The 25,713-nt window shown below is 40.8% G+C and overlaps 1 long non-coding RNA gene and 1 pseudogene across 1 annotated transcript; both read left to right on the top strand.

The window, feature by feature from the left end:
• Positions 1-3,563: 3,563 nt before the first annotated feature.
• LOC141508330 (uncharacterized) lies at positions 3,564-25,099 on the top strand. The gene is made up of 3 exons (XR_012474391.1): positions 3,564-3,827; positions 23,585-23,678; positions 24,998-25,099. It is a non-coding gene; the product is annotated as an uncharacterized LOC141508330 (long non-coding RNA).
• LOC141508329 (actin, cytoplasmic 1 pseudogene) lies at positions 10,577-12,428 on the top strand (annotated as a pseudogene).
• Positions 25,100-25,713: the final 614 nt, after the last annotated feature.

The following is a 25,713-nucleotide window of genomic DNA, read 5'->3' as shown; positions in this document are numbered from 1 at the left end:
TCCCATATGTCCTGCTTCGGGTCCCCTCCCAGTTCTAGCATCCTCCTATGTCCTCACTCCTCTCAGCTCCCACATGACCTGTTCTGGGTCTCCTCCCAGTTCTGGCACCCTCCTATGTCCTCAGGCCCATCACCTCACACATGTCCCGCACTGGGTCTCCTCCCAGTTCTAGCACCCTCCTATGTCCGCAGGCTCCTCAGCTCCCATACGTCCTGTTCTTGGTCTCCTCCCAGTTCTAGCACCCTCCTGTGTCCTCAGGCCCCTCAGCTCACACATGTCGCACTCTGGGTCTCCTCCCAGTTGTAGCACCCTCCTGTCTCCTCAGGCCCCTCAGCTCCCACAATTCCCGCTCTGGGTCTCCTCCAAGTTCTAGGACACTCCTGTGTCCTCAGGCCCCTCACGGCACACACATGTCCTGTTCCGGGTCTCCTCCCAGTTCTAGGATCCTCCTATATCCTCAGGCCCCTCAGCTCAAACATGTCCCGCTCTGGGTCTCCTCCCAGTTCTAGCACCCTCTTGTGTACTCAGGCCCCTCAGCTCACACATATCCTGCTCTGGATCTCCTCCCAGTTCTAGCACCCTCCTCTCTCCTAAGGCCCCTCAGCTCCCACATGTCCTGTTCCGGGTCTCCTCCCAGTTCTAGGATCCTCCTATGTCCTCAGGCCCCTCAGCTGAAACATGTTCCGCTCTGGGTCTCCTCACAGTTCTAGCATTCTCCTATGCTTTAAGGCCCCTCGCAGCTCACACATGTCCTGTCCTGGGTCTCGTCCCAGTTCAAGCATCCTCCTATGCTCTAAGGCCCCTGGCAGCTCCCACATGTCCTTTTCTGGGTCTCTGCCTAGTTCTAGCACCCTCCTATGTCCTCAGGCCCCTCGCAGCTCCGACATATCCCGTTCTGGGTCTCCTCCCAATTCTAGCATCCTCCTATTCTCTAAGGCCCCTCATCTCCCACATGTCCTGCTTTGGGTCTCCTCCTAGTTCTAGCACCCTCCTATATCCTCACTCCTCTCAGCTCCCACATGACATGTTCTGGGTCTCCTCCCAGTTCGAGCACCCTCCTATGTCCTCAGGCCCCTCGCAGCTCCGACATATCCCATTCTGGGTCTCCTCCCAATTCTAGCATCCTCCTATTCTCTAAGGCCCCTCATCTCCCACATGTCCTGCTTTGGGTCTCCTCCTAGTTCTAGCACCCTCCTATATCCTCACTCCTCTCAGCTCCCACATGCCATGTTCTGGGTCTCCTCCCAGTTTGAGCACCCTCCTATGTCCTCAGGCCCCTTGTAGATCCCACATGTCCTGTTCTGGGTCTCCTCCCAGTTCAAGAATTCTCCTATGCTCTAAGGCCCCTGGTAGCTTCCACATGTCCTGTTCTGGGTCTCCTCCTAATTCTAGCACCCTGCTCTGTCCTCAGGCCCCTCATGGCTCCCACATGTCCTGCTCTGCATCTCCTCACAGTTCTAGCATCCACTTATGTCCACAGGAGCCCCTCAGCTCCCACATTTCGTGCTCTGGGTCTCCTCCCAGTTCTAGCACCCTCCTGTCTCCTCAGGCCCCTCAGCTCCCACATGTCCTGTTCTGGTTCTCCTCCCAGTTCTAGCATCCTCCTATCCTCTAAGGCCCCTTGTAGCTCCCACATGTCCTGCTCGTGGTCTCCTCCCAGTTCTAGCACCCTCTTGTGTCCTCAAGCGCCTCAGCTCACACACATCCCGCTCTGGGTCTCGTCCCAGTTCAAGCATCCTCCTATGCTCTAAGGCCCCTGGCAGCTCGCACATGTCCTGTTCTGGGCCTCCTCTTAGTTCTAGCACCTTCCTATGTCCTCAGGCCCCTCATGGCTCCCACATGTCCTGCTCTGCATCTCCTCACATTTCTAGCATCCACTTATGTCCTCAGGAACCCCTCAGCTCCCACATGTTGTGGTCTGGGTCTCCTCCCAGTTCTAGCACCTTCCTATGTCCTCAGGGCCCTCAGTTCCCACATGTCCCGTTCTGGGTCTCCTCTCAGTTCTAGCACTCCCGTGTCCTCGGGCCCCTCACGGCTCCCACATATCCCGCTCTGTGTCTCCTCCCAGTGCTAGCACCCTCCTATGCTCCAAGGCTCCTAAGCTCCCACAATTCCCACTCTGGGTCTCCTCCCAGTTCAAGCACCCTCTTATGTCCTCAGGTGTCTCAGCTCACACATGTCTTGTTTTGGGTCTCCAACCAGTTCTAGCACCCTCCTATGCTCTAAGGCCCCTTGCAGCTCCCACAGGTCCTGTTCTGGGTCTCCTCCCAGTTCTAGCATCCTCTTATGCTCCAAGGACTGTCGCAGATCCCACTTGTCACGTTCTGGGTCTCCTCCCAGTTCTAGCACCCTTCTGTGTCCTCAGGCCCCTCAGCTCACACATGTCCTGCTCTGCGTCTCCTCCCAGTTCTAGCATCCTCCTATATCCTCAGGCCTCTCAGCTCACACATGTCCTGCTCTGTGTCTCCTCCCAGTTCTAGCATCCTCCTATGCTCTAAGGTCCCTTTTAGGTCCGACATTTCCTGTTCTGGGTCTCCTCCCAGTTCCAGCACGCTCCTGTGTCCTCAGGCCCCTCAGCTCCCACAGATCCTGTTGTGGGTCTCCTCCCAGTTCTAGCACCCTGCTATGCTCTAAGGCCCCTTGTAGCACCCACATGTCCTGCTCTGGGTCTCCTACCAGTTCCAGCACCCTCCTGTGTCCTCAGGCCCCTCAGCTCCCACAGATCCTGTTGTGGGTCTCCTCCCAGTTCCAGCACGCTCCTGTGTCCTCAGGCCCCTCAGCTCCCACAGATCCTGTTCTGGGTCTCCTCCCAGTTCTAGCACCCTCCTGTGTCCTCAGGCCTCTCAGCACACACACATCCCACTCTGGGTCTCCTCCCAGTTCTAGCACCCTCCTGTGCCCTGAGCCCCCGAGGTCCCACATGTCCGCTCTCGGTGTCCCTGCTCCGGGCTCTCTGTTCCGAGGCCCCCCGTGTCCTGGGGCCCACGTGCTGCTCCAGGCCTCTTCGCACCTGGCGCCTCCCCTCCGCCGCCTCCTCTCCAGAGCCTCTGGGAGCGCCTGGTGGCCCGGGCGGGGGGCGGGGCCGGGAGCCGCACTGTCACTCATCCCGCGGCCCCGCCCCGCTGAGCGGCTGTGGCGGCGCCTGGCAAGGGGAGCACTGCCCTAGGTGAGGGAGGGGGCGGGACCCAGGGGTGGGGTCGGGGGAGACGCCCTTTGGCCTCCGCCCCGGAAACGGTGACGCGGCCGCCTGTGCGGACAGAGTCCAGGCTGGCAAGGAGGGGTCGGGAGCTGATGACGTGGCGGCCCGCCCCGCCGCGCACCTTCCCGCTGTGCCTCTCCCCACAAGCTTCCGGCGCCACGCCCCTCCTGCGCTCTGATTGGTGCGCAGACCGGCTCTCACGTGCGTTTAAGGAGCTCTCCCGCCTCAGCCCCCGGGGGCCGCCATGTTGTGTGTGGCGTGCGAGGGGCGGAGTTTATCGGGGCGGAGCCGAAGGGGCACCCCAGAGGGCACCCTCCTGTCCTGCCGCTATGATTGCGCCTGCGCTTGTGGTTGGGCGGTGCTGGTCCAGCCTCTGCCCGGCAGCCCCGGGGGCATGATGCATTTTCGAGATGGGGAGGTGGAGCCGTGGCCAGGGAGGCGGGAGACATTTATTAGGCGCCCCCTGAGTACCACCAGTTCTGTGCTAAAGGTTCCAGATGCAAAGAAAAGGCCACAGGCTTCCCACGTGGCAGGACCTCCTAGTTAATGTGGGTGGGGGAGACAACGAGGTGGTCCAGACCGCCATCCAGAGGCATAAAGGGGCGCAGTCAACAGAGGAGGTGCCAAGGTCAGTCAGCCATTCAATAAACAAATATAAAACAAATGCCCTCCAGATGCTAGGCACAAGGAGGATGCAGAAGGAGCCGACAGCCTGGCCCCCAGGAGCTCACCATCATGGGCCCAGGACACCCTCAAGGAGACTCTGGAAAAGTTTCCTCCAAAAGTTGGAATTTTAGCAGAACCCAGTAAAGTCAGTAGAAAAAGATGAGGAGGGCGAGCGTGGGGGTCAGACACAGAGAATGCTCCGAGCAGGGAAACTAGAGAATCCTTCTTGTCTGAAGAAATGAATTAAAGTGTATGGGAAGAAACCCACGGGAGAAGGGGCTCAGGTGTGAGTGTGGGAAGTCTGGGGAGGGGAGAGGGACAGGTTTTAAAGGGTTTGAATGCCAGAGGATTCTCTATATTGTCTTAGAGTTAATAGGGAGTCCCTGGGATTTATTGAGTATGGAGGTAACATGGTTGTCCCTGGGACACTGGAACCAGAAGGCTTAATGCGGTATCTAAGGGTGGTGTGAAGAGACCTGCAGGAGGGGGATGGTGATTCCAAATGAGAGAGGGGGCTGTGTGGAGGAGAGATTGCAAAGGTGAAATCAGAAGGGATTAGCAACAGATGGGGTAAAGTTGGGAGAGTTCAGGATGACAATTAGATTGTGAGTCTTGGGAACTGTGAGGATCCACCTGTCCCTGACACTAATAGGGAAGTTTGGAAAGGTTGAGGAAAAGAATGAGTTCAGTTTCAACCAAGTTGAATTTAAGATGTCTTGAAGTTTGAGATATTCAGGAGCTAACTGGAAATGGGAAATTGAAAGAGAGAAGTTTTTGTTTTGAGAATCATAAGCATAGAGTTAATAATTGAATCCATGAAAGCTGATGAGATCGCCTAGTAAAATAGTTTAAAGAAAGAAGAGGAAAGAGGCAGGGCCTCAGCACCGTGGAACACCCTTGGTTGAAAGGAATGACCAGGATAAAAATCCAGCAAAGGAGATTCAGAAGGAATAACCAAATAAAAAGGAAAAGAACTAGGAGAGAATAGTGCCCTGAAAACTTTGAGAGTATATAGGAAAAGGTGTCAGAAACTGCAAAGAGCTCAAGAAAGATAAGGACCAAGAAAGGACCATTCAATTGAGCAGTAAGAAAGTCTTTCATAACTTTGGAGAGAGTAGTTTCAGCCAAATGAGGTAAAAAAAACAGGAGATCAGAAGAAAATGGAGGGAAAGAAGTGAAAGCACATATTGTAGATAGCTTCTTCAATGAGTTTATGCACAAAAAGGAAGGAGAGATATTGAAGGATAATTATAGCTGGAATAAATTGATCAAGTGAAGGTTTTTGAGACTGAGTAAGACATGGATATGTTTATAGGCAGTAGGGAAGTAGCCAATAGGCAAGGAGAGATTAAAATAAGTGAGAAAGAATCGACAGAGTGAAAATGTATAATAAAAGCAGGAACTCATCCAAATTCCATTCCAAACAACTTTAAGATAGTACCTCAAATTGAATTCTGGAGTGGTAGAGCCAACAAAAAAAAAGCAAACAAACCAGGGTAAAACAATTTTCCAGGATTTTAGGAGTTGGCAGAAAAGGTCTGCTATACCATGTGGAGTACAGTCCATAGATTGGAAAGAGATTGGATAACTGATCAGAAAAAGATTCTGTGGAACTTTGCTTGGTTCAGGAAACTGTTGCATTTCCAAGGCATAGTTTTGGATCACAGTTTAAAAGTAAAGAGGAAGAGCCACTGGGGGCAGAGGTCCTTGTAATAGTTCCAGTACAGAGAAGATGTGTGTAGTTACTCACAAGGCAGTGAGTTTAATGATTTAAAGCAGGGAGAGAGGAAGAACGACAATAAACTAGACAATAGACATAAATAAAGCAAGGAGTCACTGATGGTATCAGAGTTCAAACCCTTCTTCAGGTCAAGATGTTATGAACATGTTCACCCTTAGTCTTCCCCTGTAAAACTAGAAATGTTATAAATTACTCCCACTAATATAGTACTTAAAAATACTTTACTCATGGGGGTGGCTAGGTGGCACAGTGGATAGAGTACTGACCCTGGAGTCAGGAGTACTGGAGTTCAAATCTGGCCTCAGACTCTTAATAATTATCTAGCTGTGTGGCCTTGGGCAAGCCACTTAACCCCATTGCCTTGCAAAAATCTAAAAAAAAAATACTTTACTCATAATAGTTCTATTGAGTATGGCAGAACAAGCTCAGATAGCATCCAGGGGCCAAAGTCCTTTGTTCAAATCTCACCCTTGTTCCTCATTTCCTGGGTGATTTGAAGCTAATGCTTAAGCTTTCTGGGCTTCAGTTTTTTCATCTGCAAAATGAGTGTTGGACTAGGTCAACTTAAAAATTTCTTGGAGTTTGAAGTTCAATAAGTTGGTAGAGAGGCTCAGTAGGTAGCACAATGGGCTGGGAGTCAGGAATGGAAAGATCTGAGAGGAAAGATCACACTGATGATCAACCCATCAAGTGACAGCTTAGGATGGACCTGGTTGTAGAATATCCTCATCAAGCACAGGCTAGCCCTTGCCCAGCATTGTTGTTGTGTTATGGTTGCCTCACTGATAACAGGAGGAATTGAAACCATATAAGACCAAGAGACTCCAGCAGTAGCCAGTCCATCCTGTTTCCTAAAAATCAAGATGGATTTTTAGGAACTATTCTGATTCCTAATTGATAGGATATTATTGATCTTTAAAGAGGAGAGGGACCATTCTGGTAAAAGCAAGTGAGAAGGATGCCTTGCAAGGCATACCCCTCACTATAATAAATATAATTGTGCAACTCATGCCTATAGTCATTTGGATGGTTGATGTGGTTATCTTCAGTATGAATGACCAGTAGTAGTAAGACCTGAGTTCAAATCCAGCTTCAGATACTTAATAGCTGTGTGACTCTGGGCAAATCGCTTGACCCTATTTGTCTCAGTTTCTTCATCTGTAAAATGATCTAGAGAAGGAAATGGAAAACTTCTCAGTTTTTATTTGTAAAAAAAAAATCCTAAATGGGGGTGAAAGAGTTGGACGCGATCGATAAGAACCAAACAACAAGTTGATAGAGAAAGTATTCTTGATCCCTCTTTTGCAGAAAGGGAAAATAACTTTCCCCATTTGACAGAGCTAGTACCTGGAATAGGAATTGAATCTAGGGGTGGCTAGGTGGCACAGTGGATAAGGCACCCGCCCTGGAGTCAGGAGTACCTGGGTTCAAATCTGGTGTCAGACACTTAATAATTACCTAGCTGCGTGGCCTTGGGCAAGCCACTTAACCCCATTTGCCTTGCAAAAAACCTTAAAAAAAAAGGAATTGAATCTAGATTTCCTGACTCCCAACCCAGGTATCTTTCCCTTATTATTGTTTGGGGATCCGAATCAGCTAGGTAACACAGTAAATGCAGTACTGGATCTGGCATCAAGAAGACATGACTTCAGATCCAGCCTTAAACATTTACTAGTTGTATGTGACCCTGGGCAAAGTCATTTAATCTCTCAGCTTCAGTTTTCTCATATGCAAAATTGAAATAATGGCAACTACCTCCAAAGGTTGTTGTGAGGGAAAAAAAAGAGATAATATATGTAAAATGCTTTGCAAGTTTAAAGTGCTATATAAATACTAGCATTTATTATTATCTGCTATCTTCAAATTCCATAGTTTAGTCAAAAGAATGCTAAACTTGGGAGTCAGAGTTCTAGTTCTAGCTCTGGTTCCTCTTTAATTATCAGTAATAACCCAATCAATTTTTCCCTTTCTTTTCTTCTGTCACCTTTTATCCACTTTTTTTGTTGGGGTGGGAGAAATTGATCACGTTTTATTTATTCCTTCCTCTCTGTATTTGGACTTTTTTTTTTATTTAAGGCAATGGGATTAAATGCCCAAGGTCATACAGACAGGCAATTGTTAAGTGTCAGAGGGTGGATTTGAACTCAGGTCCTCCTGACTCCAGGACTGGTGTTTTATCCACTGCACCACCTAGTTGTCCCCTGTATTTGGATTCTGAATGAAGCATACAGAACAAATGAGATTTCTGCTATGAATTAGTTTAATTTAACAAGTATTTATTAAGTATTTATATACTTGACATCATGCTAGAGACTGAGGATACAAAGACACCCAACAGTTTCAGGTCTCAAGGAGTTTCAATTATAAAAGGGGAAAACAACATGTTCATAGATAAATATACACATATGCACACACAAATATACATAGGTATATATGCACATGTATGGGGAAATCTAACTTCCCCTCCAACTCTAGACATTCATGGAGTTGAGCTGAGTTACCTTGATCTCCATGAGGGGATACATGTGCCCAACACTAAAAGACTTTGAGATAATACAACAATCTATTAGTCCCCCAAGGATATCAGAGGGAGAGTTATATCACAAAGGACACACAGTAAGCTAGGAAGAGCAGTCCTTTCAGTGAATCTTAAAACAAATAACTTCATTCTTTGGTGCTCTTTATTCCCTGAAAGATGAGCTAGAGTTAGACTATGAAGGAGTAGTGGAAGAATTCATAGTTTATTCTAGAAGCAAGTAGGAACTACTGAAGTTTGTTGAGCCCAAAGAGTGATATGGTCAGACCTGTGCTTTAGGAATTTCTATCAATTTGGCATCTCTTTGAAAAAATACTGGAGACAGAAGAGATAGGATGAAGGGGAAAAGAGAAAGAGATAATGTGAGATATGTAGTGGAGGTAGAATCAAAAAGACATGATAAATAATATAATATGAAGAATTAAGAAGAATGCAGAATCAGGCTTAAATCACAGGTTACTAAGATGGATGGTTAAAAGAATTGTGGTGAGGGGCGCCTAGGTGGTGCAGTGGATAGAGCGCTGGCCCTGGAGTCAGGAGTACCTGAGTTCAAGTATGACCTCAGACTCTTAATAATTAATTATCTAGTTGTATGGCCTTGAGCAAGCCATTTAATTCCATTTGCCTTGCAAAAACCTAAAAAAAAAAAAAGAATTGTGGTGCCCTTGACAGAAATAACGAAGTTAGAAGGAAGGGTGAATTTGGGAGCCAGATAACAAGTTCTGTTTTGAATGTTATTTAAGATGTCTGGGAAAACCAGGTGGAGATAGCCAATAGGAAGTGAGCTCAATAGAAAGATGAGAATTTGATATGTTGACAGCATATTGTTATAATTGAAATGATGGAGATAACCAAGAGAGAATGTGAAGAAAGAGAATAGGTCCAGGCCAGAGGTTTATGATATATCTCAGTTAAAGGTGGGATTGAAGAAAATCCATCAGAGATTGAGAAGGAATGGTCAGACAAGTAGGAAAAGTACTGGTATAGAGTGATGCCACAGAAGAATTCTAGGAAGAGAGAACATAGAGAAGGAGAGTAGGTCTAGGATGAGGACTGAGAAAAGAACATTGGACTTAGCATCAAAGAAATCACTGGTGATTTGGAAGTCTTTTCAGTCAAGGGGTAGAGATAGAATTCACACTGCCAGGGGCTAAAGAGTGATAGGTAACTAAGGCGATGAATGTAGAAACTTTTCATAGGAGTTTGGCTATAGAAAAGAGAAGAACTCTAATTTGAGAAGATGGGATGCATTTTTTCATTCATAAGATTAGATCAAGGGAAAACTACCATACTTCAGTGGATTTGAAATTTCCTTGATATGTGTATGCTCCCCAGTTATATAATAAGTTAGTAATTCAGTCAATAAATATTTTTTAAGTGCTCATTCTGTGCTGGGCGCTGTCCTAAGCACTAGGGAAACAACAACAAAGTTAAAGAAAATCTCTGCTCTCAAGAAACTTAGTCTAATGGAGGAGACTACTTGAAAACAATAATGAAAGTTGTTTTAATGGATGTCTTTTTTAAAATATTATTGTAATTTCCTTTAGTATCTTCTCACACTCCTTTCCTAGAGAAACATTCTCTATAACAAATAGTAATTTTTTAAGATTATAAAAGAGGAAGAAAAGAAAAAAATCAGCATGACTGATGAATACATCAAAAAATGTTTGAGGATGGGTGCAATGTGTAACATTTTATAGACTTCCTGTTTCTGCAAAACCTTTTTTACAGGTTTCTTTTATTTCTTTTTTTGAGCTATAATTGTGCTTTATAATTTTGCAAAGTTAATTTTTAATTTTTTTGTGGTTTTTTATATTGTAAATATTTTATGTCTCTGCTGAGTTCATGCATCATTTCATGTAGATCATTCCAAACTTCTCTATATTCATGATGTTCATTATTTCTTACAACACAGTAAAATTCCACTAGATTCATATATATAATATACTTATCCGTTTCCCAACAATTGAATATCTCTTGTTTCTGATTCTCTTCTGTCACAAAAGTGAGGCATATTTTGGTGTATATGGGGATTTTCTTCATATCAGAACTTTTACCTTAAGGTGTAAATTTAGTAGTGGAATCTTAAGATCAAAGGACATAGATATTTTAGTCACTTTCTTTGCATAATTGCTTTCCAAAATGCTTGTATTGATTCACAATGTCACCAACAATTCTAACTCTCTTTTTCCTTCTCAGGCACTAAAGTGTCTCTCTTTCCATAGTATTTCAATATTAACTATTCCCAACTTTTATCATTTTTGACAGTTTTTAGAGTGTGATATATAACCTCAAAATTATTTTTTTGAATTTCTTTTATTATTAGTTATTTGGAGCATTCTTCCATAATTGTTAATAGTTTGAAATTTTTCTTTAGAAACTAACTGTTGAGCTGTGAGCTCTTCCACCCGGCGTGCACTTGCCTCCGCGCCTCCAGGTGCGGGACCACCACCTCTCTCTCTCCTAAGGGTTTAGACTTGCCACCTCCGAGTTCGCCATGGATGATGATATTGCTGCTCTCGTTGTTGACAATGGCTCTGGAATGTGCAAAGCTGGCTTTGCAGGAGATGATGACCCTCGGGCCGTCTTCCCTTCCATTGTTGGCCGCCCAAGACATCAGGGTGTGATGGTGGGCATGGGCCAGAAAGACAGCTACGTGGGAGATGAAGCTCAGAGCAAGAGAGGTATTCTGACTCTGAAATACCCCATTGAACATGGTATTGTCACCAACTGGGATGACATGGAGAAAATCTGGCATCATACTTTCTACAATGAGCTCCATGTGGCCCCTGAAGAGCACCCTGTGCTGCTCACAGAAGCTCCCCTGAACCCCAAAGCCAACAGAGAAAAGATGACTCAGATTATGTTTAAGACCTTCAACACCCCAGCTATGTACGTTGCCATCCAGGCTGTGCTGTCCCTATATGCCTCTGGTCGTACCACTAGTATTGTGATGGACTCTGGTGATGGTGTGACCCACACTGTGCCCATCTATGAAGGTTATGCCCTTCCTCATGCCATCCTCTGTCTGGATCTGGCTGGCCATGATCTGACGGACTACCTCATGAAGATTCTGACCGAGAGAGGGTACAGTTTCATTACCACAGCTGAGAGGGAAATCGTGCGTGACATCAAGGAGAAGCTGTGCTATGTCACCCTAGACTTCGAGCAGGAGATGGCCACTGCTGCCTCCAGCTCCTCTCTGGAAAAGAGCTATGAGGTCCCTGATGGGCAGGTATTGGCAATGAGAGGTTCCGATGCCCAGAAGCTCTCTTCCAACCTTCTTTCTTAGGTATGGAATCCTGTGGAATTCACGAAACTACCTTCAACTCCATCATGAAGTGTGATGTTGACATCCATAAGGATCTGTATGCCAATACCGTATTGTCTGGTGGTACCACCATGTACCCAGGCATTGCTGACAGGATGCAAAAGGAGATTACAGCCCTAGCCCCCAGCACAATGAAAATCAAGATCATTGCCCCACCTGAGCACAAATACTCTGTCTGGATTGGAGGCTCCATCCTGGCATCTCTTTCTACCTTCCAGCAGATGTGGATCAGCAAGCAGGAGTATGATGAATCTGGGCCTTCCATTGTCCACCGCAAATGCTTCTAAATGGACTGTTTGTGTTTGTTTTTTGGTTGTTTTGGTTATTTTTTTTTTGTCAAAAGGGTGTGATAATGGCCCAAAAAAGAGATGAGATTGGCATGGCTTTGTTTTTTTTTTTTTTGTTTTGTTTTTTGGCGCTTGACTCAGGATTTAAAAACTGGAACGGTGAAGGTGATGAACAGTCTAAGTATGTTGGAGGCAAACATCCCCAAAGTTCTACAGTGCGTCTTCAGGACACTGATTGCACATTTTTTTTTTAAAGTCATTCCAAATAATTGTATAATGCATTGTGACAAGAGTTACTTGCCTCTATGAAGGCGGCTATCCTACTCTTTAGAGAAAAGGAGCTACTTAAAACAACAAGAAGGGGAGGGGGAGGGGGGAAGGTACTAGTATTGCTTTTCATGTAAATTAATGTAATCCTTTAAAAAAACTTTTTGTATCTTCCGCCTTAATACTTGTTACTTTTTTTTTAATTGTCAACCATCATGGATGGCCCCCTAAAATCCCTCCCTACCCCCAACATAGATGTGAATGAAGACTTTTTTTTGCAGTCTCCCCGGGAGTTTAATAAGATTGGTGCCAGTACTTGGGGGAGGGGAGGAGCTTTACCTGTACACTGACTTTAAGACCAGTTCAAATAAAAGTGCACACGTTAAAAAAAAAAAAAGAAACTAACTGTTCCTGTCCCTTCATGATTTATCTGTTGGGGAATGACTTTGGAATATGTATCTATACATGCTGATATAGATATGTATATTTAAAGATTTTACTTACCAAACTCTCATCAGAGAAATCTGATATTATTTTTTCCCCCATTTAACAACTTCTCATCTTATCCTTGGTGCATTAATTTTATTTCTGCAGAAGTTTTTCATTTTTATATTATCTATTTTTTGTAATTGCTTCTATAACTAAGTTAAATATTGATATTTGTTGTCTGTTATTTCTTTCAGCATAAAGTTTTTCCTTGTTTATCCCTTTTTATGTTTGAATATTTGTTTTTGCTTTCTGATACCATGATGGCAGTTGTTGCTTTTTTTGGGATTCATCTGGTCCTTATTTTTATTCTGTATATGTCTTTGTTTCTTATGAGCTACAAATTGTATGGTTTTCTTATATAATCTGACTTTTTCACTTTATTGGATTGTTTGATCCATTTACCTTGAAAGTTATTTCTTAAATTTATATTTTCTCCCATTTGTCTCTGGTATTCCAATTTTTTTAAATTAGAATTTTTTCCCCTCTGTAAACAAAGTATTTTGCTTCTTCATTTATTTTAGTTTTCCATTGATTCTCTTTTAAATTCATGTTCCTCTTCTTTTCGTGTTTTAGAATTTTGTTTATTACTTTTTTTCTTTTATCTGGTTAATTATTTCTCCTTTTCCCCCTTCTCAGTTAAATATGCAAGAAAATCCTCTTTTCCTCTCCTTCAACCTGTTTTTTTTCCCTTCCCATACTCTGTTGCAAAAGTATTCGCTCTTCCTACTCATTCTTTTTATTATTTATTTTCCCTTTTTGTCTATTCTTGCTTTTGACTTGATCAGGACATATCACATATTTGCTTCTATCTTTTTCCTCCACTTCCCCTTTTGCTTCTGGAATTTATACCACAAAAACACTGTAGGATGTTATGAGGTTCAATCCATATTGTTTCATACCCCTATCTCTACCATCATCACTTCTATTTATTTGCCTTTTGCTTTCACCCATATTTTCTTCTGTACTTTTAGGAAGAAATATCTTAATAGTCCCTGTTATTTTGTTGTGGTTGTCCTGGGTTGCTGTATATGTTTACTTTCTTCTGTTTCCTGGGGGATTTGAAAAACCAATAGTTTGTTCAAAATATGACTATCTCTCTAGTAATACTTTGAATGCCTTTTAAAAATTGAACATTTTCATGAATGATAAGTCTCAGGTTTTCAGAGTATGTCACCTTGGATTTCATCTTGAGCTTCCTTACTTGTGGCACACATTTTTCCATTTCTACTTGTGGTTTCTTATGAGTACACAAAAATAATCTTGTGTTATTTGAATTTCTTTTCCATTACGTTTGAAGGTCTTTTTCTTTGTTGCTTGCAGAATTTATTCTTTTCTATTGGAATGTTAAATTTAATCATCATATGTCTTGGTGTCTTCTGTATCGAAAAATTGGATTGGAGTGTTCTTATATTATTTCTTGTATTATGTTATTCAGATTTTTTTGACTTCTTGTATGCTTCTGAAAGATCTAAATCCTTCGATTTTTTCTATATATCCCATGTTAGAGATCGATATGTTTTCCTTTTATGAAGGTCATATTTGTGTTTTGGGTTTTTTTAGGGACAAAAAAAGTTTATTTAGGTATTGTTGTGGTTAATAGAAGCTAAAGAAGAAAGATTAGCAGCAGCAACAGCAACTGCTGCCATCAGAGGTTAAGTAGTAAGAAAGGATAAAGGAGCATGAGAGTTTATTTGGGAGATTATGTTCCCCAAGAGTGGGCTGGCCTCCCAAAGAGAGATAAGCCTTTGTGGGTTTTTTAGTGTCTTTGCCTTTGCTACTTATATTCCAGATTGTCCTTCACTTCTACTTATTTGCATTACAAATCCTTTATCTCTTTCCAACCCTCCCCCCCTTCTCTCTCTGAGCTTTGCTACTATGGATTCATGTTTTTTGATTCTGTTAATTATTTCTGCAGTAAAGGCCATAAATTATACTTTTACAATTATTATCTTGGGGGCTAGAAAGTTATAGTTTTAGTAGTGAGAACTGATAGAATAGCTTGAAGAGTGTGTGAAGGAAGTTGTATCTGAGGAGATCCAACCTATGAGTTTTAGTTGATGAGTAACTCTTGGAAAAGGTGCTACATGAAGATTGGTTGATGTTTAACTTAGAGGAAACTTGGGAGTGGAGCTTATGATGCCTGTTTTTAAGTATTTTAAGGGTTTGCTACATAGAAATGGTGATAGATTTGTTCTATTTTGCTCCAGAGGATGGAACTCAATAGGTTGAAGTTGCAGAGTCACATTTAGCTTTGATGTAAGGGAAAACATTCTATCAATTAAATCTATCCAAAAGTGAAATGTTCTGATTTGAAAGGTAATGGACTCCTCCCTTAATAAAGGTTTTCACATGAAAAATGAACAACTGCTGATGAAGGATAGATACTGTAAACTGTACTGCTACTCAGGTAATGGTTGGATTTTATGATATCTGTGATACCTTTCATCTCTGTTGGTGTATGAACTGAATTAAATTGAATCTATTGACATTTCAGAGTTAGTACACTTTTATTTTCTTTCTCCTCTAAGATTGAAATCTCACTCTTCCTTAAAGCTTTCTTCCTGCTGAAATTGGTCTATCTTCTCAGAACTTAAGGAGTAACTGTTTTTTTGTTTCTTTGTTTGTTTGTTTTTAGTTTTTGCAAGGCAGGGGGTCAAGTGACTTGCCCACGGTCACATAGCTAGGTAATTATTATGTGTCTGAGATCACATTTGAATTCAGGACCTCCTGACTCCAGGGCCGGTGCTCTATCCACTGTGTACCTGCCCCCACTTCAGCAGTAACTGCTATTTGTTCACTTCATTTTAAAATTTTCATTTCATTAAATATTTCCCAATTACATTAAAATTTTTAATAGTCATCTTTTAAATTTCTAGTTTATTTTATCTTTGCCTCGCTCTTCTAATCCCTTCCACACACAATGAGAAAGCAAGCATTATGATATCAATTATAATATGCAATTAATTTGACAGATACTCATGTACTACCTTATGACATTGTTCTTGGAATTTTAAACTCAAATTTTTGCAGTATTGACCATTGTAATATAGAGAACCTTATGGTTCATACACTGAATTATACACATACCCTAATTTAATCTTCACAACCACCTTGTGAAAAAGGTAGTGCTGGTACTAGTACCCTCATTTTACAAAGGAGGAGACTGAAGTCCAGGGAAATAGAGTGGCTTGCCTGATATCAAAAGCAGAGCCAAGACCCAGATCCAGGCCTCCTGGATAGGACCCAAGTTGGCTACATTTTTTCTCTCTATCTAGATTATAAACTTCTTAAAATTATTCTCCTTTATACCCTTGAGAACATATAGCACATGAATCTTGCTATATTAGATAATCAATAGACTTTTACTTATTGATTTGACAATTTGATTGCTACAAGCTCTCACTGCAGATGTGGTATTGAGCACCGAGGGAGGGAAGGGAAGGGAAGTCCCTTCCTTAATATAAGTATTGAATAGATTTTTTTTTTTTAGAAATCGCAATTTAGGATTTTGAATTGGTAAGAATCATATTTGGGACTGCACATTCAATGATTACTTTAACCTTCCAAAATATAGCCAGGTCATGAGGAGTTCTAGCAAAATTCTGGGTCTAATTATTAAAAATTTGATAAACATGTATTTATAAAATAATCTAGTGATCATCAGGATCCAATACAGACTTACAGAGAACAAGTTAAGTTGGTGTCAGGAAAAACACTTTCATGGAGCTAGGATGAAGGAGTATGTAGGAAAATAAAACTATGTGTAGTCATCAAAAGTGGCATCTACAGTTAGAGAGGAGTAATGTCAGCTAAGGGCAGTGCAGTAGATTGGACCTGGACTCACAAGACCCAAATTCAAATGTGACTTTGGATATATACTAGTTGTGAGACCCTGGGCAAGTCATTTAACCTCTGGTTTGTCTCAGTTTTCTTATCTATAAAATGGTGATGATAATAACATTATTACAATGATTGGCACATAGAGGGTACTATATAAATATTAGTGATGATGACAATGATGATGTTGATGAGGAAAAGGATAATGTCAGTAAAAGGCAGAGGGGATGGATGAATTTTCAGGCATAACTGTAACTAGACAAATAGCACAGCTAAGTCCATTCCCATGCATCACTTCCCTATGGTGTACTTAATTATCAACTAAAGGAAAAACCAGAAGGAAAGACAAATTTAGTAGGGGTCATTAGTGATAAGAGGGTACTTGCCTTACCATAGTCTGGAAGGCAGAAAAATTAATCTATAGGAGCAGGAAGGAAATAACTCACCAAATAACCCTAAGGAAGACACTAGCCTCTCCATCACTCTAAAACTGCCCATAAATTTTACATAAAAATAGGGAGAGTCTAGACCTTTGGATTGGTGTTTCTCATGCAAAGATAAAATGGTGTGCTAGAATGAGAGAGAAGCAAGCCTTTATTGTGACAGAGCTGTGTGCTTGCTGGGTTCTGGTGTCCTTGAGTGCCCATAGTCTCCTGAACTGTGTTGTGCACTGACTTGCCAGAGAAGGAGAGAGCAATGTCCATTGCAACTGGTCATATAATTAATAAGGCATCACCTTTTGAACCATTCTTTATGATCTTGAGGCCCCTGGGTCCCAGATCATGGCCCATAACAATAGGAGGTGACAGACAGGACATTGTCAAAGAACTTTGACTATGTTGGGCATTGCAGTTTGAATGTTGGACACTTTGTATGGGTAAAATTGCATTAAGGGCTTGGAACTAACAGATTGCTTCCATATTTCTTTAATCTCTGATTTCTATCATATTTCAACACTTCAGTGAATCTGTAATCTAATTGATATGGCAACTTCCTCCAGCAATGCAAAATGCAGAACACTCATGTTTTCTCACTTTGCTCTTATCCATGACCTTCCATCAATCCTCCCTAAAAGGAGTCTATCCAGAGTTTTCAGAACCTTCTCTAGGTTTTTAAATATAGTACATGAATATCAGCATAACATGTGGGCTGCACAGCTATTTTTTCATACTCACATAAGCAGCACACATTTTGTGGTTGTTCATCTCTTGGGTTATATCTTTTATGTCACTTCTTGTGGGCAAGTCATCTTTGGTAATCTTTGTGTTGTAGCACATCTTTAGATTCATTTCCATTACTGGCTCTTTTTGTAACATAGGTTTAATCATAGTGTTCCTCAGCTCAATCAGTCAATTTAAAGGCATTTAATTAATGCCCACTATCCTAGGTGCTCTGTGAAGCACTGAGGATACATAAACCTTTAGTAGTTCAGAATTGTCTATGGAGAAAATTCAGACCCCTCAGCTTGAGGGGCCCTTTCTAAATAGAAGGAGTGATATGATCAGTTTAAGACTGCCATCTCCTTGAGAAAAGACACTATCTTACATTTCCTTAATTTTACTTTTTATAATTCCCAGCCTCATATCTTAATTATATCTTAACAATCATGATCACAATCATTACTTATTTATTATTTTATTTTTAACATTTAACACTTAAAGGGGAATTGGATTGAAGCTCCATGCTGACCACTGGGATACATACTGTCCCTGAACTCAAAGAATCAGCAATGTAGTTTGGGAGAAAAGACATTACTGATTAATACTAACACAAAGGAATGTATGATAAATGCCAAGTGAATGTTGCCAATAAGAATTAAGTGCTATAGAAACAAGAGAGGAGGGATCAATGTAGGCTGTCATGGGGAAGGTTGAAGGGTCTTTGGAGATTATCTCTTCTTATCCCTATATTTTATATGGCCCAAAGAGTCTTATAAGTCCCAGAGCTAATTTGTGGCAGGACTAGGACCTGATCCCAATTCTATGGACTCCTGGGGTAATCTTTTCCTCATTATCCCATATTTTACAGTGACTTTGATGAGGAGAATAGACCTCAAGGCCCTGCAGCTTGTTCTAATAGTGTGACCTGATTGGATAGTTTGAACTGAAGGCTGCTCTTCCCAATATAATTACTCAATGCTTAGTTTTTATAACCCCTCCCTGGAAGAAATCTTGATTGCAATTTTACTTCTAGGACTCTCGGTGATGAAATAACAACATTACGCAAAATGTTAAAATGTGAAATTTGTTTTCTGTAGCTGGTTGAGACACCATCTCATGAAACAGACACCATCTCAAAGCATTTCTCAATATTTCCTAGTTTTAAAGTCCTTAAAGGTATGCTATGATTACATAATATATTATTCATAGAATTTTTTTTAAAAAAAAGCAAGCTAGATTAAACACTCCTGTATGGACTCTTGTGCCATCTCCTTCTCCAAATGCTTCTCTCATCTTCTTCCCATATCTTTAAGTGTGGGCTAGGAAAATTCCTCACAGAGCATTCGTCTAACTAGCTTCTCAGATGAAGAAAGAGAATTCTCATTCCTTTTCCATTCTTAGGCTATTAAATTCTTAAAAAGGAGCAGAGAGGAAATTTCTTGAGTTTTACCATCTACAGAAACTCTAGCAGCTGCAGTATTTATTGGCTCTGAATGAACCTGGTGTAGAGGATGTGTTATCTGCTCTTGTTCAGAAGCATTTCCTAGTGTGTTGACTTCCCACTGGTCACCTTGCTGTACATGGTCTGACAGCTTCGGTCTCAGCCTCTGGTGCTGACATTTCAGAGAGGGATCCAGTTTGAGATCAGAGGAAGGAATCAAACAGGCAGCCTTCAAAAAGTACAAAGTGTCTCTTTATCCTATCTTGTGATTTCAACCCCCATCCAAAATAGCTAGAGGTTTATCTCAACCCCAGATGAGGGAGGGAGGTGTAATTCCTCTCTCCTCTCAGGGTCATCTGAAACTGCTCTGCCTAGTTTCTCTCTGTGAATCATCTCCATAGGCCCAGAAATGAAAAGAATTCAGAGATAAAAGATTCAGAAGAGGCATTGGACTAAACAGGCCAGAGATGACGAGGCTTAAACTATTAAAATGGGCATGGAAGAGGAGAAGAGAATGCAGAGGCTAGGGTTTGAATCTCTCAACTGTTAAACGTGGAAATAAACCTCCAAGCCTTACCAACTGCTTGGTTTCATAGGTGAAGGAGAAAAAGTCAAACATTTTGTTTACCTTGTTTACAACTTAGCTGAAAAATCACAACCCCAGTTACAGCCCCCCTCTCTCCCTTGAATAATTGCAATAACCTCCCAATTTTTCTCTTCTCCTATTCATCTTTCCCAAAATGATACTCAAGTCAGGGATCTGACCATCTCACTGCCTTCTCAAGAAGTTTCAGTGGATACCCACTGCCTCCAAGATTAAATGCAAACTCTAACACCAATATGGTACTGATACCTAAACCAGGTAGAGTCAAAACAGAGAAAGAAAATTATAGACCTATCTCCCTAATGAATGTGGATGCAAAAATCTTTTTTGTTTGTTTTTTTTTTTTTTGCAAGGCAATGGGAGTTAAGTGGCTTGCCCAAGGCCACACAGCTAGGTAATAAGTGTCAGAGGCCGGATTTGAACTCAGGTACTTCTGACTCCAGGGTCAGTGCTCTATCCACTGTGCCACCTAGCCGCCTCGTGATGTAAAAATCTTAAATAAAATTTTAGCAAAGCCATTACAGCAAATTATCACTAGAATAATATACTATGATGGAGCAGGATTTCTCCCAGGAATGCAAGGTTGGTTTAATATTAGGAAAACTATTAGATTAATTAACTATATCAATAACAGAGATATATCAAATATCAGATATCAGAGATCATATGATTATATCAATAGATGCCTTTGAAAAGCTTTTGACAAAATATAGCACCCATTCCAGTTAAAAACACTAGAAAGCTTAGGAATGAATGGATTGTTCCTTAGAATGATAAGCAGTACCTATCTGAAGCCATCAACAAGCATTCCCAATAAGATCAGGGTGAAATCAGTACTATTCAATATTGTATCAGAAATATTAGCTTTAGCAATAAGGAAAGAAAAAAGAAATTAAAGGAATTAAAATTGAGAAGGAAGAGACAAAGCTCTCACTCTTTGCAGATGATATGATGGTATACCTAGAGAATACTAAAAAATCATCTAAAAAACTACTAGAAACAATTAGCAACTTTAGCAAAGTCACAGGATAAAAAATAATAAAATAATAAATAATAAAATAAAATAAAAAATAATATAAAAATAAATCCTCGGCATTCCTATATATTACTAGCAAGATACAGCAGCAAGAGCTAGAAAAAGAAATTCCATTCAAAGTACCTTCAGACAATATAAAATACTTGGGAGTCTACCTTCCTAGGCAGACTCAGAAACTTTATGAAAACAATTACAAAACACTTCTCACACAAAATCAGATTTAAATAACTGGGCAAATATCAACTGCTCATGAATAGGCTGAACTAATATAATAAAAATGACAATTGTACCTAAATTAAACTACTTATTTAGTGCCCTACCAATCAAAATTCCAAAAAAACTACTTTAATGAGTTAGAAAAAAATTGTAAGTAAATACATATGGAGAAATAAAGAAGTCAAGAATTTCCAGGGATTTAATGAAAAAAAGTACAAAAGAAGGTGGCTTAGCCTTACCAGATCTACAATTATATTATAAATCATCAGTCATCATCATTAAAACTGTCTGGTATTGGCTAAGAAATAGAGTGGTGGATCAGTGGAATAGATGGGGTGAAAAAGAGATAGCAGGAAATGATTATAGTAATCTGTTGTTTGATAAACCCAAAGAGTAGCTTCTGAGATAAAAACTCTCTCTTCAGTAAAAACTGTTGGGAAAATTGGAAGTTAGTATGGCAAAGACTTGTATTAGACCAACATCTCATACCCTATACCAAGATAAAATCAAAATGGGTACAGGATTTAGACATAAAAGACAATTTTATAAGCAAACTAAGAAATCAAGGAATAGTTTACCTGTCAGATCTATGGAAAGGGAAGCAGTTTATGACCCAAGGAAGAGATGGAGAATATCATTAAAAACAAAATAGATAATTTTGATTACATTAAATCAAAGTTTTTGCACAAAGCCACTATACCCAATATCAAAAGAAATGTACTAAATTGTGAAACAATTTTTACAACTAGTATTTCTAACAAAGGACTCTTTTCTAAAATATATAGAGAACTGAGTGAAATTTATAAAAAAAAACAAGCCATTCCACAATTGACAATGGTCAAAAGATATGCAGAGGCAATTTACAGATGAGGAAATAAATATGATCCATAGTCATATGAAAAATTGTTTTAAATCATTACTTAATAGAGAAATACAAATTAAAGCACCTCTGAGGTACCACCTCATACCTCTCAGACTGGCTAATATGACCATAAAGGACAATGATCAATATTGGAAGGGATGCGAGAAATCTGGAACACTAATGCATTGTTGGTAGAGCTGTAAACTCATCCAACTTTTCTGGAGAGTAGTTTGGAATTATGCCCAAAGGAAAACAAAAATGTGCAAATCCTTTAATGCAACAATACTACTACTAGGTCTGTACCCTGAAGAGATCATAAAAAAGGGTAAAAAATCACTTGTACAAAAATATTCATAGCAGCCCTGTTTGTGGCGGCAAAGAACTGGAAATTGAGTGAATGTCCATCAAGTGGGAAATGGCTGAACAAATTGTGGTACATGTACATTATGGAACAGTATTTTTCTATTAGAAACCAGGAGGGATGGAAATTCAGAGAAGCCTAGAAGGATTTGCATGCACTGATGCTGAACAAAATGAGCAGAACCAGAAGAACATTGTACACCCTAACAGCAACATGGGGGTGATGATCAATCTTAATGGACTTGATCAATTCATCAGTGCAACAATCAGGAACAATTTTAAGGTATCTGCAATGGAGAATATCATCTGTGTCCAAAGAAAGAACTGTGGAGTTTAAACAAAGACCAAAGACTATTACCTCTAATTTTTTAAAAAAAAGTAACAAGGGGTAGCTAGGTGGCTCAGTGGATAGAACACTGTCCCTGGAGTCAGGAGGACCTGAGTTCAAATCCAACCTCATACATTTAATAATTACCTTGCTGTGTGACCTTGGGCAAGTCACTTAACCCTATTATGTTGCAAAAACTAAAAAAAAGGCATCTTACTATGTAATTTTGCTATCTCTTATATTTTATTTTTTCCTTAAGGATATGATTTCTCTCTCAACAAATTCAATTTTGATCATTGTATATCATGGAAACAATGTAAAGACTATCAGACTGCCTTCTGTAGGGGATGGGATGAGGGAAGCAAGATTGGGGGAAAATTATAAAATTCAAAAAACTTAATTGTTAAATAAAAATAAAAATATGAGTTGCAAAAAAATACAAATTCTATTGGTTGACATTTAAAAACCTTTATAATTTTGCCCCAGTCTACCTTTCCAATCATATTTCACATTATTTTCCTCTGTTCAGTTCAGTTGTTTTGGGGTCATGTCCAATTCTTTCTGACCCCATTTGGATTTTTCTTGGTAAAGATATTGGAGTGGTTTGGCTTTTCTTTCTCCAGCTTCTTTTACAGATGAGGAAATTGAGATAAACAGGCTTAGGTGATTTGTATAGAGTCCAACAGCTAGTGAGTGTTTGAGGCTAGATTTGAACTGACAAAGATGACAACTTTGTGACTCCAGGCCCAGAATGCTATCTATTGAGCCACCCTTCCCCAAACCTCCTACCTCTATATCTGGGTTAAAATGACTTAACTTGCTAGTCTGAGTACATATCATTGCATCTCTGATCTCTTTGCTTTTGCACAGTCTTCCCCTCATGCTAGGAATGTTTTTCCTTCTCATCTTCATCTCTTGGAATTCCTAGTTCCCTTCAAGACTCTTGTCAAGGTACAACCTCCTACATGAAACCTTTCCTGTTCCCTTCTCTTCCAATTTTTCTACCCCACCTCCATACTTTGCTTATATTTTATATTTACTTATCGCTGAATATGTTGTATACCACCCTTTTTCACTGAAGAATGTAAACTCCTTCAGGTCAGGAATTGTTTTTCATTTTATTTTTGCATACCTAACATGTTAACTTTTTACATAGAAGGTGCTTAATAGAGCTTATTTAATGGATTAAAATTGCTGAAAGTAGCTGTTCTTGTCTTCCACCAGGTGTGGGCTTTCTTTAGCAGGTGAGGTGACTCACCTGTACAACGTAGAGGATGCATCATTATTTTGTTGACAGGAGCAGAGCTACACAAATGAGGTATGAGCTTATCTCTATTCTACATCAGTTTTAGAAGGATTCAGACTTCCCCCACTAAAATTTTCCCAACTAATATTCCCCCAACTAAAAAGTCTGAAAAAAAATTACAAAGAACTCCCGGGTTCAAATACACCAAGATGTCACATTATTTAAAACAAGGGCCATGATTAACATGAATGGAACAAAATGGATTCATCAGAAATAGATCATTCTGTATTCAAAAATAAATACCCATACAGCTTCTGAGCTGATGGCTGTCATGGCATGAGCTCTCCAGGAAGTTTCACCAATTTCCTCCATGGCTCTTAGCCTTTGGCTGAAATGTTTTTGCAGCTGGTCCCACCAGTTGAGCCAGACCTAGCATGAAAATGAAAGACTCAGAGAGAACAGGGCAGGGTCTGGATACTTGGAGAGCACTGGTTTTGCAAGTATGGGGACAGCAGACCTGAGTGGAAAAAGCATTTGGCATGGAACAGGAGACCTGGGTTTGAATCTTGGTGCTGATATCTCCTAGCTGTGACCTTTGTGACTCTGGGATAATTACTTAATCTCTTAATAATTGTCCCAGTTTGTTCCAAGAGAGCCAAGTTAGAAGGAATGGGTAGGGGTTTCAAAGGACCAGATTTCAGCTTGTTGTTCCTAAGATCAAGGGGTGAATAGCAAAATCCCTCACACATAGTAAGAACTACATAAATGGACCTAGGTCCAGTGGAAGCTAAATCTGGCAGGTATGCTGTTGGTAGATATCAGCTTAGTGGTGTCAGTGCTATGTAGAAACCAAGTACTGAGTCCCCAAAATGGAGGTGTGTAGAAGAGATTATCTCCCAGCCTCCAAATGGAGGTGTTTGGGGAAAATGCTTGTACTTTGTTCTGGTATAGCTTCAAAGTAAATGTTACTTTGTAAATTCTAATGATATTAAGGACACAGGCTGGTAACAATGAACTCAGGTTAGTGGGTGCCTAGGCTAACAACAGTAGAGAAGAAAGACCTCGACATCTCAGGGTACCCTAGAACCCCAAGAGGGAAGATGTAGTCTGACTAGCTCTGGGAGAGAGACCACAGTATACCCACCACACACATATGTGTGTCCTTATACATACATACCCACACACATGTTACATCCCAATAGAACACAGGTCCTTGAGAGCAGTCACTCTACTTCTGGCATCATGTTCCCAGGGCCAAGAGTAGTTTTTGTCATATAAAAGAACCAAAGAACTTGATGAATGCTTGATTGATTTGTAAGCCTTAAAGCACTTAGAAATGAGATTGTTATTCATGGTCTTACCTGAATTTGCCTACTTTGTCCATCTCTCAGGTGACATGTGGTGGCACATGAAAAAGTTCCAGATTTGGAACTAGAAGACCTGGCTTTGAATCCTGTTGCTGCCAATTTCTATGTGAGTGACCTTGGCTGTAACTTCTTGGGGTGTCAGTTTTCTTATCTATAAAGTGAAAGGACTGAACCAGATAGCCTCTAAGGTTCAAACCTGTAACTTACAGGGCCTTGGGCAAGTTGCCTTACCTCTCTGGGCCTCAGTTTCTTTATCTTAAAATGGTTTGGGTTAACTGATTTCTAAAGGACCTTCCAATTCTAAAAAGGTACTTGTTACTTGTGCTCTATTAGTGGGTCACTCTATTATTGAGCATTTGTCATTTTAATATTTTGCATATTGACTTACCATTATTTTTAGTAGCCTATCCTTAATAATAATTGTGTAGAAGAGTAGGATAAAAGTATTCTTCATATTATGGAATTTGATTTACTGCCAAACCTATTTGTCTTAAATATGAAGGCAGCATATTCCATTTTAAAATGGATGATTTTTCTCTTCGGTCCTCCCTCTCCCCTAATTGGTTTCCTGCCTCTGAAATAATGAATTCATTCTAGTGAGGCAAATAGGTATATGGTAATATATAACCTGGATATATCATATTTCACCTTCAGGAAACCTTCTCTGCCCCCCCCCCCCCCATCTCCACCCAGTACTCTGAGCTAAAAGTATCCTTAGTATCCTTAATCTGCAGTTTACT

The sequence above is a fragment of the Macrotis lagotis genome, chromosome 1, assembly GCF_037893015.1.
Source record: "Macrotis lagotis isolate mMagLag1 chromosome 1, bilby.v1.9.chrom.fasta, whole genome shotgun sequence".
NCBI classification, from domain to species: Eukaryota; Metazoa; Chordata; class Mammalia; order Peramelemorphia; family Peramelidae; genus Macrotis; species Macrotis lagotis.
The sequence above is the reverse complement of the archived record's forward strand: the minus strand, read 5'-3'. Positions and strand labels throughout refer to the sequence as shown.